Here is a 12,582-nt window from a genome sequence, read left to right on the forward strand (position 1 = left end):
TGGAAAAAGGAGAGAAGTAAAACGACTGGATGTGACAGTGGAATGAAGGTTGTGTAGTGCTGGAATGTGAACAGGGAAGGGGCTGGATGGGTGAGGACAGTGACTAACAAAGGTTACAGGAACATAGAACATGTTGCAGGGAAAATTCCCACCTGCACAATTCACAATTCAGAAAAGATGGTATTGGTGGGAAGGATCGATAGGGCACAGGCTGTGAAGCAGTCATTGAAATGAATGTCATGTTTGGCAGCGTGTTCAGCAATAGGGTAATCCACTTGTTTCTTGGCCACAGTTCGGTTTGTCAGTAACCATTCACGTGGACAGACAGCTTGTTGGTTGTCATGTTGTCATACCCAACAAGCTGTCTGTCCCCATGAATGGCACAGAGAAACTGTGGCAAAGAGTTGTGTGTGTGTGTGTGTGTATGTGTGTGTGTGTGTGTGTGTGTGTGTGTGTGTGTCATCTATTGTTGACGAAGGCCTTAATGGTCGAAAGCTTTATTTGTGACAGTCTTTTTCTTGAGCCTATCTGCGACTCTACATCTCCACTATACTGTGAATAGCAACTTTCCTTTTCATAATGTTGTTATATCCCATCCTGGATTTTCCATTGTTTGATTATTAATATTACCTATAGATAAAAGAAAGCCATATTTGTTCCAAATACTAACTACCTATGTACCTATTGGATATTTACTCCAATCAGTCCTTTAAAAGATTATGTAGCTGACTTAGTAATAAATGAAATTTGCATATGCCATGTTGCCAGCAACTCAGATGATCAAAATTACTTATTCTCTGATAGTTGTGAGAGAGATCAGAGATGAAAACAACATAACACTAAAAGGTGTCACAAAAGAAGAAAACACAGTTGTTGTCAACACACCAACAAGTTTTCTAGATGGGTAATTTGTGAACTCTGAAAGTCAAGTCACTTGGAAGCAACACTGATGCTTAATATTTGGTGGAGTCTCTGTCAAAAAATCAGCTTGTCACTTGTCAGTATTGATCAATTTGACACTGAGCTTTTCCACATTAATTAGCTCATAAATATAGTGGCACCCCATGTCAATGTGTTTTGTTTAAGTGTAATGCACACCACTCTGACTCAGTACAAGAACACTTCTTATCACAGAACACACTTAATGGTTTTTAGCTGTGTTTGATACAAAATCCGCAGAACAATGCCTGAAGGTACCTTGCTACTTGTATTGCTATTGGCAGGGCCATGTATTTGGCTTCTGTAGTTGATAGAGCAACCACTTGTCATCATTTTGAAATCCATGTAATAGTGGTCCCAATCAACTTAAAAATATAATTTATCATTGATTAACCACTGATCAAGATCTGACAGATAATCAGCACACAGAAGCCTTCAGTTTTAGCTTTTCCACTTTTTCAGAGAGTTTTCCCTACAATGATTATGTCTTTGATGTTTCTCGTTATTTATTTGACTACTATCCAATGGATTTTTTGATAATCAGCATTGAATCTACTTACAATCTATAACAGTGTATTCTATGTCTGGTCTTGTGTATTGAGTCACATATAGTAGTAACCCAATCACTTGCTGATAAGGAATACCATGTAACACCAATTTTCTCATCTGTAAATTTTTTCACCTTGTTTTATAGCTTCAAACCAGGTTCGAGTAAATGTGCAACCAGATTGCAATTATCCATACCAAATTTCTTGATTATGTTCCCAGCATATTTGCTTTGATCAACACTAATCGTTTAGTCCTAAACTGAAACAAACTATGGAAACTCCAGGTTGGAATATCAACAATGTAAGGAAAAGATAGATGGCTACACTCCATAATGATGACACATTAAGTTGCAGACAGGTACAATTAAAAGACACTTAGAGTTTAGCTTTCGGTCACAGTAATGTGTGGCAGCTCAGTCCAGAGCTGCTAGACGTGATGGCCATGTGTGTATGTGAGGTATGTTTGCTTCTGCGAATGAATGTGTGTGCATTTCTCTTTCTTTTTCTGATGAAGTAAAAAGCTAATGTGTAAGTGTCTTTTAATTGTGCCTGTCTGCAACTTAATGTGTCATTTTCATGGTAAGTAGCAATCTATCTTTTCCTTACATTCTACACCTGTACTCTGCATATTACCGAGAAGTGCATGGTAGACACATGCAATGTCGATGCTCATCCTAAACTGATTCACTAATTCTTTCTTCACTTCCTCCTTCCACCTGTTATTTTGATTCTAGAAGATGGTCAAGTAATCTATGTGAATGGCCAAAATGAGCATATTTTGTTTCTCAGTTGTGTAGTAGATGGATGGATCACTTTCTGACTTCTTTAGATTAATTTCACATAATGCTACATCTAATGTCTATTATCAAATGCATGCTGCCTGTATTAGATGATAGATTGTCTTCTTTAGTTTGAAAACCTTTGTCTCCTTCCCCTTCTTCATTTAGCCTTTGGTTTTACAAATGTAGTCTGCATCATCATGATCACCACACAGGGATGTGGTTCGAACATCCACATATGGTGTCAAGATGAACTTCAGCTGCTAAAGCTAAAAGGCTACAAAATGAAGAATGATGAAGACCAGTTAAAATCATTTCATCAGATTAGATTAGATTAGATTAATACTAGTTCCATGGATCATGAATACAATATTTTGTAATGATGTGGAACGAGTCAAATTTTCCAATACATGACATAATTAAGTTAATTTAACAACATATGTAAGTTAATATAACAACTTTTTTTATTTTATTTTTATTTATTTATTTTTTTCTTTCTTAATTTATATCTAAAAATTCCTCTATGGAGTAGAAGGAGTTTTCATTTAGGAATTCCTTTAATTTCTTCTTAAATACTTGTTGGTTATTTGTCAGACTTTTGATACTATTTGGTAAGTGACCAAAGACTTAAGTGCCAGTATAATTCACCCCTTTCTGTGCCAAAGTTAGATTTAATCTTGAATAGTGAAGATCATCCTTTCTCCTAGTATTGTAGTTATGCACACTGCTATTGCTTTTGAATTGGGTTTGGTTGTTAATAACAAATTTCATAAGAGAGTATATATACTGAGAAGCTACTGTGAATCTACATCTATACTCCGCAAGCCACCTGACTGTGTGTGCCGGAGGGTACCCTTAGTACCTCTATCGGTTCTCCCTTCTATTCCAGTCTTGTATTGTTCGTGGAAAGACGGATTGTCGGTATGCTTCTTTATGGGCTCTAATCTCTCTGATTTTATCCTCATGGTCTCTTCGCGAGATATACGTAGGAGGGAGCAATATCCTGCTTGACTCTTCAGTGAAGGTATGTTCTCGAAACAGAAGAAACAGAATACCTCGAACGACAAGAGATAGGACATTCATATTCACAGAACATGCACATTAGTACGTTCTGCAGAAATGATTAGCATTTCAGTCTCTTCGGTTCAGCATGTGTCCTGTTGCCTGGTAGATCCTTAAATAAATGTCTGCAGGATGATCTTGGGTGGACTCCAGCTATTATTCTGATTACACGCTTTTGTGCAATAAATACTTTATTCCTCAGTGATGAATTACCCCAAAATATGATGCCATATGAAAGCAATGAGTGAAAATAGGCGTAGTAAGCTAATTTACTAAGATGTTTATCACCAAAATTTGCAATGACCCTTATTGCATAAGTAGCTGAACTCAAACGTTTCAGCAGATCATCAATGTGTTTCTTCCAATTTAATCTCTCATCAATGGACACACCTAAAAATTTGGAATATTCTACCTTAGCTATATGCTTCTGATTAAGGTCTATATTTATTAATGGCATCATACCATTCACTGTACGGAACTGTATGTACTGTCTCTTATCAAAATTCAGTGAGAGTCCGTTTACAAGGAACCACTTAGTAATTTTCTGAAAGATAGTATTGACAATTTCATCAGTTAATTCTTGTTTTTCAGGTGTGATTACTATACTTGTATCATCAGCAAAGAGAACTAACTTTGCCTCTTCATGAATATAGAATGGCAAGTCATTAATGTATATTAAGAACAACAAAGGACCCAAGACTGACCCTTGTGGAACCCCATTCTTGATAGTTCCCCAGTTTGAGGAATGTGCTGATCTTTGCATATTATGAGAACTACTTATTTCAACTTTCTGCACTCTTCCAGTTAGGTACGAATTAAACCATTTGTGCACTGTCCCACTCATGCCATAATACTTAAGCTTGTGTAGCAGAATTTCATGATTTACACAATCAAAAGCCTTTGAGATCAAAGTCCACTCCTAGTATATGGGAATAACTTTTTGCAACAAAACAACCTTATAACCATCAGTTTCACCAAGAGACATTTTTCTGAATTTGAATACCCATTTTGGATGATTGCCTTTCTGCCTGACAGTAGATTGGTCAAAGACCAAGTTTCAATTTCAAGTAAAGACTTACATTCACCATTTAAGGTTTGCTTCCTTTTGTCACAGTCATGATGACTCAGTGCACCTTTACGTAAATTTGGCTCAAGGACACAAGCAAAACCATTATTAAAATATTTGGGGTTCTTTTTCCTTTGACATGATGTTTTTGTAATTTCTAACTGCACAGGTTCAATGTGCTTATCTGTGTTGCCATTCACTGTCTGCTCAGTGACATTTTCCACTAGTTCCAGATAAACTGCACTTCCATCAGCAACAATAGGTCGTGTTGGTTCTCCTGCTTTTTCAACAGTGTTAAGTAATGCTGCTGGCTGAGCACTGTCCATACCATTATCATCAGTCGCATTATCCTTCATGATGTTCCCATAGTTGCATTTTGAATTTTTGATGACTTGCACATCATGGACCTTCACAGTTGTCTTTTGTGAATTTGGATCAGTTAGATAGTATGCATTAGAATCATCACAATATGCAAGAAACTTAAGTTCCTTGGACCTTTCTTTTTAAATGTGTCAGATTTATTTAAAAATAACTCCATAATTCTTCAAGAGTAATATTTTGAACCGATTCTGTTGGAAATATATTCTTTAGATAAATTGCTATATTAACGGTTTCATGCCAAAATTTTTACTTAGTCCTGTATTTGTCAATATCAAAATTGCAATTTCAGTTATTATCTGATTCACACACTCCACAAGTTAATTTTTTCTGGTGTGTATGGAATCGTTGTCTCAAGTCAGGTTCCATTCACCTTTCATAATGACTTCATACAATGACTGACAGACTCCTTTCCACTATCTGTTCAAACATTATGAATCACCTCGAAGAGAAGTGTAGAGTGCTATAGACAAGAGATTTCAAATTGATTCCATATTTCTAGAGTTTCAAAAAGCTTTTGACACTGTACCACACAAGCGGCTTGTAGTGTAATCGCTTGCTTATGCAATACCATCTCAGTTGTGTGACTGGATTTGTGATTTCATGTCAGAGAAATCACAGTTAATAGTAACTGACAGAAGGTCATAGAGTGAAACAGAAGTGCTTTCTGGCATTCCCCAAGTTAGTATTATAGGCCCTCTGCTGTTCCTTATCTAAATAAATGATTTAGGAGACAATCTGAGTGTCCGTCTTAGGTTATTTGCAGATGATTCTGTCATATATTGTCTAGTAAAGTCATCATAAGATCAAAACAAATGGCAAAATGATTTAGAAAAGATATCTGAATGGTGTGAAAATTGTAAATTGACCCTAAATAAAATCAAATGTGTGTAGCCATCCACATGAGTGCTACAAGGAATCCAAAAAACTTCAATTACATGATAAATCAGTCTAATCTAAAGGCCATAAATTCAACTAAATTTCTAGGAATTACAATTACAAACAATTTAAACTGGAAAGAACAACTAGAAAAAGTTGTGGGGAAGGCAAACCAAAGACTGCATTTTATTGGTAGAGCATGTAGAAAATGTAGCAGATCAACTAAAGAGACTGCCTACACTACACTTGTCCATCCTCTTTTGGAGTACTGTTATGGAGCCTGGGATCCTTACCAGATAGGATTAATGGAGTACATCAAGAAAGTTCAAAGAAGAGCAGCTCATTTTGTATTATCACAAATGGAGAGAGTGTCACAGACATGATATAGGATTTGGGGTGGACACAATTAGAATAAACGCATTTTTCCTGTCAGGGGAATCTTCTCATGAAATTTCAGTCACCAACTTTCTCCTCCAAATGGGAAAATATTTTGTTGATGCCAACCTACACAGGGAGAAACAATCATCATAATAAAATAAGGGAAATCAGAGCTCACACAGAAAGACATAAGTGTTTCTTTTTCTGTGCTCTGTTCAAGAGTGGAATTTATTTATTTATTTTTATTTATTTATTATCATCCCAATGATCACATTTGTGATATAGGATTTGTCAGGGTACAAGAGAATTATTGTGAAGGTGGTTCGATGAACCCTCTGCCAGGAACTTAAGTGTGATTTGCAGAGTATCCATGTAGATCTAGATGTAGATGTAGATGAAAGTATTTTTATTTTGTGAATAGTTGCATTTTTTACTCGTCATCTGAAATAAATGAAAGTAGTACAGACTTCTTTTGGTGATATTAGCATGTGACTGTATGACTTCCTTGACAGATCATCCATAAAAGTGAGAAGATAACATGATCCTCTCACGAAGGCATCCTCATTGGTCCACAAATATCTGTATGTGCTATATCAAGTAGATCTTTTGCTCTTCAACTTCATGTATGAGGAAAAGTTTGTTGAGGCTGTTTTCCTTTTATGCAAGAGATACAAACATCCAAATTGATATTCATCTAATCAGTCTATTAGCCATTTTTTGTCTTTAATAAATGCATGCTTACATGACTCATATGGCCCAATCTTTGATACTATGATTCATAAATGATTTCTACAGTACCTGGATCATGACAGACTTCATTTACAAAGAGATGACAAAAGTCATGGGACAGTGATATGCACATATACAGATGGCAGTAATATCACTTATACAAGGTATAAAAGGGCAGTGAAGTGGCTGAATTGTCACTTGTACTCAGGTGATTCATGCGAAAAGATTTCCACTGTGATTATGGCCACTTGAAGGGAATTAACAGACTTTGAACACAGAATGGTAGTTGGAGCTATATGTGTGGGACAGTCAGTATTAGAAATCATTAGGAAATGAAACATTGTGAGATCCACAGTATCAAGAGAGAGTCAGAAATAGCAAATTTCGGTCATTACCTCTCACCATGGACAACACACTGGCCAACAGCCTTCACTTAACGACTGAGAGCAATGGCATTTGCATAGAATTTTCAGTGCTAACAGAAAAGCAACACAGTGTGAAATAACTGCAGAAATCAATGTGAGGCATATGACAAACATATACATTGGGACAGTACACAGAAATTTGATGCTAATGGGCTATGGTAGCAGACAACCAATTCGAATGCCTTTGCTAACAGCACAACAATGCCTGCAGCATCTCTTCTGAGCTCATGACCAGCTTGATTCAACCCTTAATGACTGAAAAATTGTGGCCTGGTCAGATGAGTCCCCATTTCAGTTGGTAAGAGCTGATAGTAGAGTTTGAGTGTGACACACACACCAAGAAGCCATGGACCCAAGTTATCAGCAAGGCACTGTGCAAGCTGGTGGTGGATCCATAATGGTGTGGGATGTGTTTACATGGAATGGACTGCATTCTCTGGTGCATCTGAACTGATCATTGACTGGAAATGGTTATGTTTGGCCATTTGGAGAACATTTGCAGCTATTCATTAGCATCATGTTCCCAAACAATGGTATCATGCCACTGGGCTACAACTGCTTGTGATTCGTTTGAAGAACATTCTGGACAATTTGAGCAAGTGCTTTGGCCACCCAGATTGCCTGCCATAAGTCCCATTGAACATTTACAGGAGACAATCAGGTGATCAGTTCATGCACAACATACTGCAGCAGCAACACTTTTGCAATTATGGACAGTTATAGAGGCAGCACGGCTCCCTATTTCTGCAGGAGACTTCCAATGACTTCTTAAGTCCATACCATGTTGAGCTGCAGCACTAAACCTGGAATAAGGTGTTCCAAAACGATACTTGGAGGTATCTGATGGCTCATTGTAATATATACACGCCACCTACTTGAGTTGCAGTCACTATTGTTGTCTCAGAGACAATTACATCATTTTTATTGTACATGCCACACTTTGCCTCATCAGACAATGTGCACAATCCATATATTGTCGTTTGACTAACTGACAATAAGTCTAAACACTACTACTAAAAGGTGTCAGAAAAGGAAAAAAAAAACATATTTGTTCCCAACATTACCATTCTCCCAATGATTATATGGATATTTTTATTAAAAAATGAATTTAAGACTTGGACATAATTTCTAACCTTAAGAGGGAAATTCTTACTTAAACACTAACTTTCTGCAAAACATTCTTGAATAAATTATTATCTTCCAGATGTGAAGTGAACAGTACTGCCAACAGAATCATAATAAAAGTACAAAGGACACACTATATAGTTTTCAGAACTTATAGTTCCTTCATCATGGAGGAAAGGAAGATAGAGTGGTGAATGTTTACCCTTAGCTTATAAGGTCATTTTTTTAACATACACTGTCCCAGGTGTGGTCCGAGTGACTGCTATATTTAAATATCCACTAAAATTGCATTCAGCAACTTTAGTGGAACAGTTCATATTTTATGTAAATATGTAAATTAATACCACACAAAAAATATATATTCAAATAAATTTTAAAGTTTATTTTTATGAAAAAAGTGCATTTAAATAGAAAACTACACAAAATGAACATAACATTACATGATAATGCTAATGCTATGAAAACTCAAATATCCTTCACTCAAAATTTTACTTTTGTTATATTATTATTGATTATTACCTGCACACATGTAATGATAAAAACATAAAAAACCACGACAAAAAATTCAACAAAATTAAAATTACACTAGTATCTTTAGATGTTTAGTTTTCCATCTCAGAGGTTTTTTTACACTCGCTGGAACTTTTTGTAGAGATTTCAAGTCAGATTGGCTTCTTGCAACAATGGCAAACATAGGGTGTCTTTCTCTTCTTTTTTGAGTCACAGGTGGAGCAGTATAGTGTTTTTCCAATTGTTCTATAACAAATTCTATTGTTGGGTCTGCTACACCCAAAGCACAGTGAAGGATGCATGAAGTTCACAGTGTATGAGAGTCTTGTTGGCTCACTTTTTCTTTGTGGTGCCACCAATGAATTTACAAGGTTTTTTAAAAATTAAAGCAGTTCACCTGAGTATTGTCTCTGTAGGAGCTGTGAAGGACAAACACATTCACCCCACTTATGTCCAACATATGGAAAAATAATGCCACTGGCCATCATTTGAAGAGGCTTTGATGAGGAGCAATATTTGTTTTGATGTATTTCTAGCAGAACCTCTAGCTAAAGATTCAATGCTCAGACTTCTGTCTTTATCACTTTGATCACATCTTTCATCAAGGAATTCACAGTTGGCAAAATAGTTTTATTTTCACTTTCACACTTTGCCTGTGCTGTATTATGTTCACTTTCCATTTCATTGCCACTATCTGATCCAACATGACTTCTTAAACTGACCTCAAACCATTTTAAAACAGTATCCTCAAAGACATTGTCCATTAAACATGAACAGTAGACAAAGACCTGGCTACTGAATCCGTAACACAAAGTTACAGGTATGGTCTCAGAGACCACTAGAATGAAAGAAGCAGCAATAGTATAGGTCAACATCACATTCAAGTGGCTGCTGACAAAGGACACCATGGCAACATCAGGAAAAAAAAATAAAAAAATAAAATGGGCGTGTGGCACTGTTGGATGGGAGGCCCCATCTGGGGAAGTTCATCTGCCGAGTCATAACACATGGTCCATGAGTGGAGAAAGTCTCCAGCCCGGCCGGGAATCGAACCTGGGCCCACTGCATGGGAGGAGAGCACGTAACCACCCAGCTAAACGGGTGGACAGCTTTGGGAAATAACAACCAGACAATGCTGTAATCTCCTGCCCCACCATTATGCATTAGCAACAGAGTAACTGTAAATGCTAGCAGTCTGTGAAACCACACCTGGGACCTTAAGGGTTAAAAGAAAAGGCAGGTCATTCAGCCCACATGATGGGAGGGAACCATCCATAATGAGGACAAGGATACACAAAGATCTCATTTAGTTTACTGAATTTTTCTCTGATGTAAACAGTCTTGATTATTTTACACACTTGTGAATGATGTTCAACAATATCTTACACACTTATTGTGTATCACAATGATTCACTAGGACACTAAGATATCTAAAAACACAGCTAAATTGTACATCTACACATACATGGATACATGAAGAATTCCAAACCACTGTGAACTGAATGGAAGAGGGTAATCCTCATTGTAACACATGTTATGGTATTTCCTGTTTAATGCACATATGGAGCACAGGAAAAACGAATGCATAAATGCCTGTCTGCATTATGTAATTAGTCTAACCTTATCTTCAGAGTTTTTATGAGACCAGTATGTAAGGGTTTGCAGTACATCCTAAGATTTTTCAGTTAACACTGGTGCTTGAAACTTTGTAACCAGGTGTTCATGAGATTGGTGTCTATCTTCAAGCATCCGCTAGTTTACGTTTTTCTCCATCTCTGTGATGCTTTCCCCTTTGGGAGACAAAAATGTGACAATGTGTGTAACTCGTCTTTGTATATGTTCAGTGTCTCCTGTTAGTCCTATTTCATATGAATCCCACACACGTAAACACTATTGTACACTGGATCACACAAGAGCGTTGCAACTTTTTTAACTGATGTATTTCCTGTGTATCCCACCAATAAACTCACATCTGTCTCCTTAATCCAGTCTCAAACTTGATTTGATAGCCCATATGATCACACTTCCATTAATAAGTGTTCATTAGTACTGAGTCAAATGCCTTTCAGTAGGCAGGAAATACTCCATCTGCCTGACTGCCTTGATCCATGACTTTCAGAATGTCATGTGAAACATAGAGTGAATTTGCTTTCACGAGACTGATATTTTCAGTCTGTGTTTACTGGCACTGAGGAGGACATTCTGTTCTAGATACTGCATTAAGTTTGGGATTGGAATATGTTCTAAGATTCTACAACATATGGATGTAAATTGCATTGGATAATAGTTTTGTATTGTGTCTGCTATCCCACTTGTAGAAATGTGTGATCTGCATTTTCTTTCATCTATTAAGCATAGTTGTATATTCAGGACTAACTCAGTCACAAATTCTGTACAGAATCTGGTAGAGACCCCATTGGGCTCGGGGCCTTCATTCAATTTTAGTGATATCATTAGCTTCTCAATGTTAATGATACTATCTGCAGTCATGTGAGAATTGAACTAAGACAGTACTCATGGCTTTTCTTTGTAAAGAAACATTTTAAAGCAGAGTTCAGCTTTTCTGATTTTGCTGCACAGTTTCTGTGTCATATATGGGTGTCTGGACACTAAATTACACACGAGCAGAATTTTTTGAGTTTTATAAGATGCTCTACATAAGACTGCCCTTTTGACAGTCAAATATATTTCATTTAGCCTCTAATATTGATCATATACCAACTGACATGGAGAAGGAAAGTTGTGATGTTCTAGATAACCTTGGTCTTTCAGACTATTCCTCCAGGTTTTGACATTAAACATAACAGTAAAAAGTACAAGTAAAATACTCACATACAGAATTGCTTTGTGTAATACAAAAAGGTTTGATTTTGCCAAACAGTTAAACAAAGGAAGAAGTAAACTTAAGAACATGTATGAATCACAATATCTCATGTCTCTTGTTGGATTTGAAGAAGTCTTCCAAAAATATAAATTTATGCTGAAACACAAACTGAAAGCAGCTGATTGACAAAATATTTAAGGAAATCTGCACTTCCCTACCACCTCATCAGCAAAATCAAACACTTACATTCCCTACATTTGACTTGTGAGAGAAACAGCAACAATCTAAAATATGTAAACTTTTCTCAGAGCGTAATGCAGGGGAAAACACTACTGTTTACCAATTAAAGCACATTTGGATCAATAATGAGTCACCAGGATTACTAAGGGACAAAGCTGAAGAAACCATCAAGCATGTGGTTAGTGTCACAGGAAACTTCAAATTAATGCTAAACATTTTTTAATTGCCAATGTTACAATGACATCTACATCTACAAACATGCTCTGAAAGCCATCGCACAGTGCACGGCGGAGGGTACCTTTTTCTCATACCTTATCTTTGCTGCCCCTATGCAAAATATATGTTGGTGACAGTAGGATCGTTCTGCAGTCAGCTTCAAATAACAGTTCTCTAAACTTTCTCAGTAGGGTTCTTCTTCCCTCCAGGGATTCCCAATAAGCTTCTGAAGCATATCTGTACCACCTGCATACTAATTGAACCTACCGGTAACATATCTAGCAGCTTGCATCTGAATTGCTTTGACATCTTCTTTCAATCCGACCTGGTGTACACCCCAAACACTTATGCAGTCCTCAAGAACAGGTCACACTAGCATCCCTATGCAGTCTCCTTTACAGATGAATTACACTTTTCTAAAATACTCCCAACACAGTGAAGCTGACCTAATGCCTTCGCTGACACAATCCTTACATGCTTGCTC

At 36.8% G+C, this 12,582-nt stretch overlaps 1 protein-coding gene across 2 annotated transcripts in view; it reads right to left on the minus strand.

The window, feature by feature from the left end:
* The window catches only part of LOC126253463 (beta-1,3-glucan-binding protein-like), a 324,996-nt gene that overhangs the window by 867 nt on the left and 311,547 nt on the right, over window positions 1-12,582 (minus strand). The window lies entirely within an intron of this gene.

Source organism: Schistocerca nitens, chromosome 4 (assembly GCF_023898315.1).
Source record: "Schistocerca nitens isolate TAMUIC-IGC-003100 chromosome 4, iqSchNite1.1, whole genome shotgun sequence".
NCBI lineage: Eukaryota > Metazoa > Arthropoda > Insecta > Orthoptera > Acrididae > Schistocerca > Schistocerca nitens.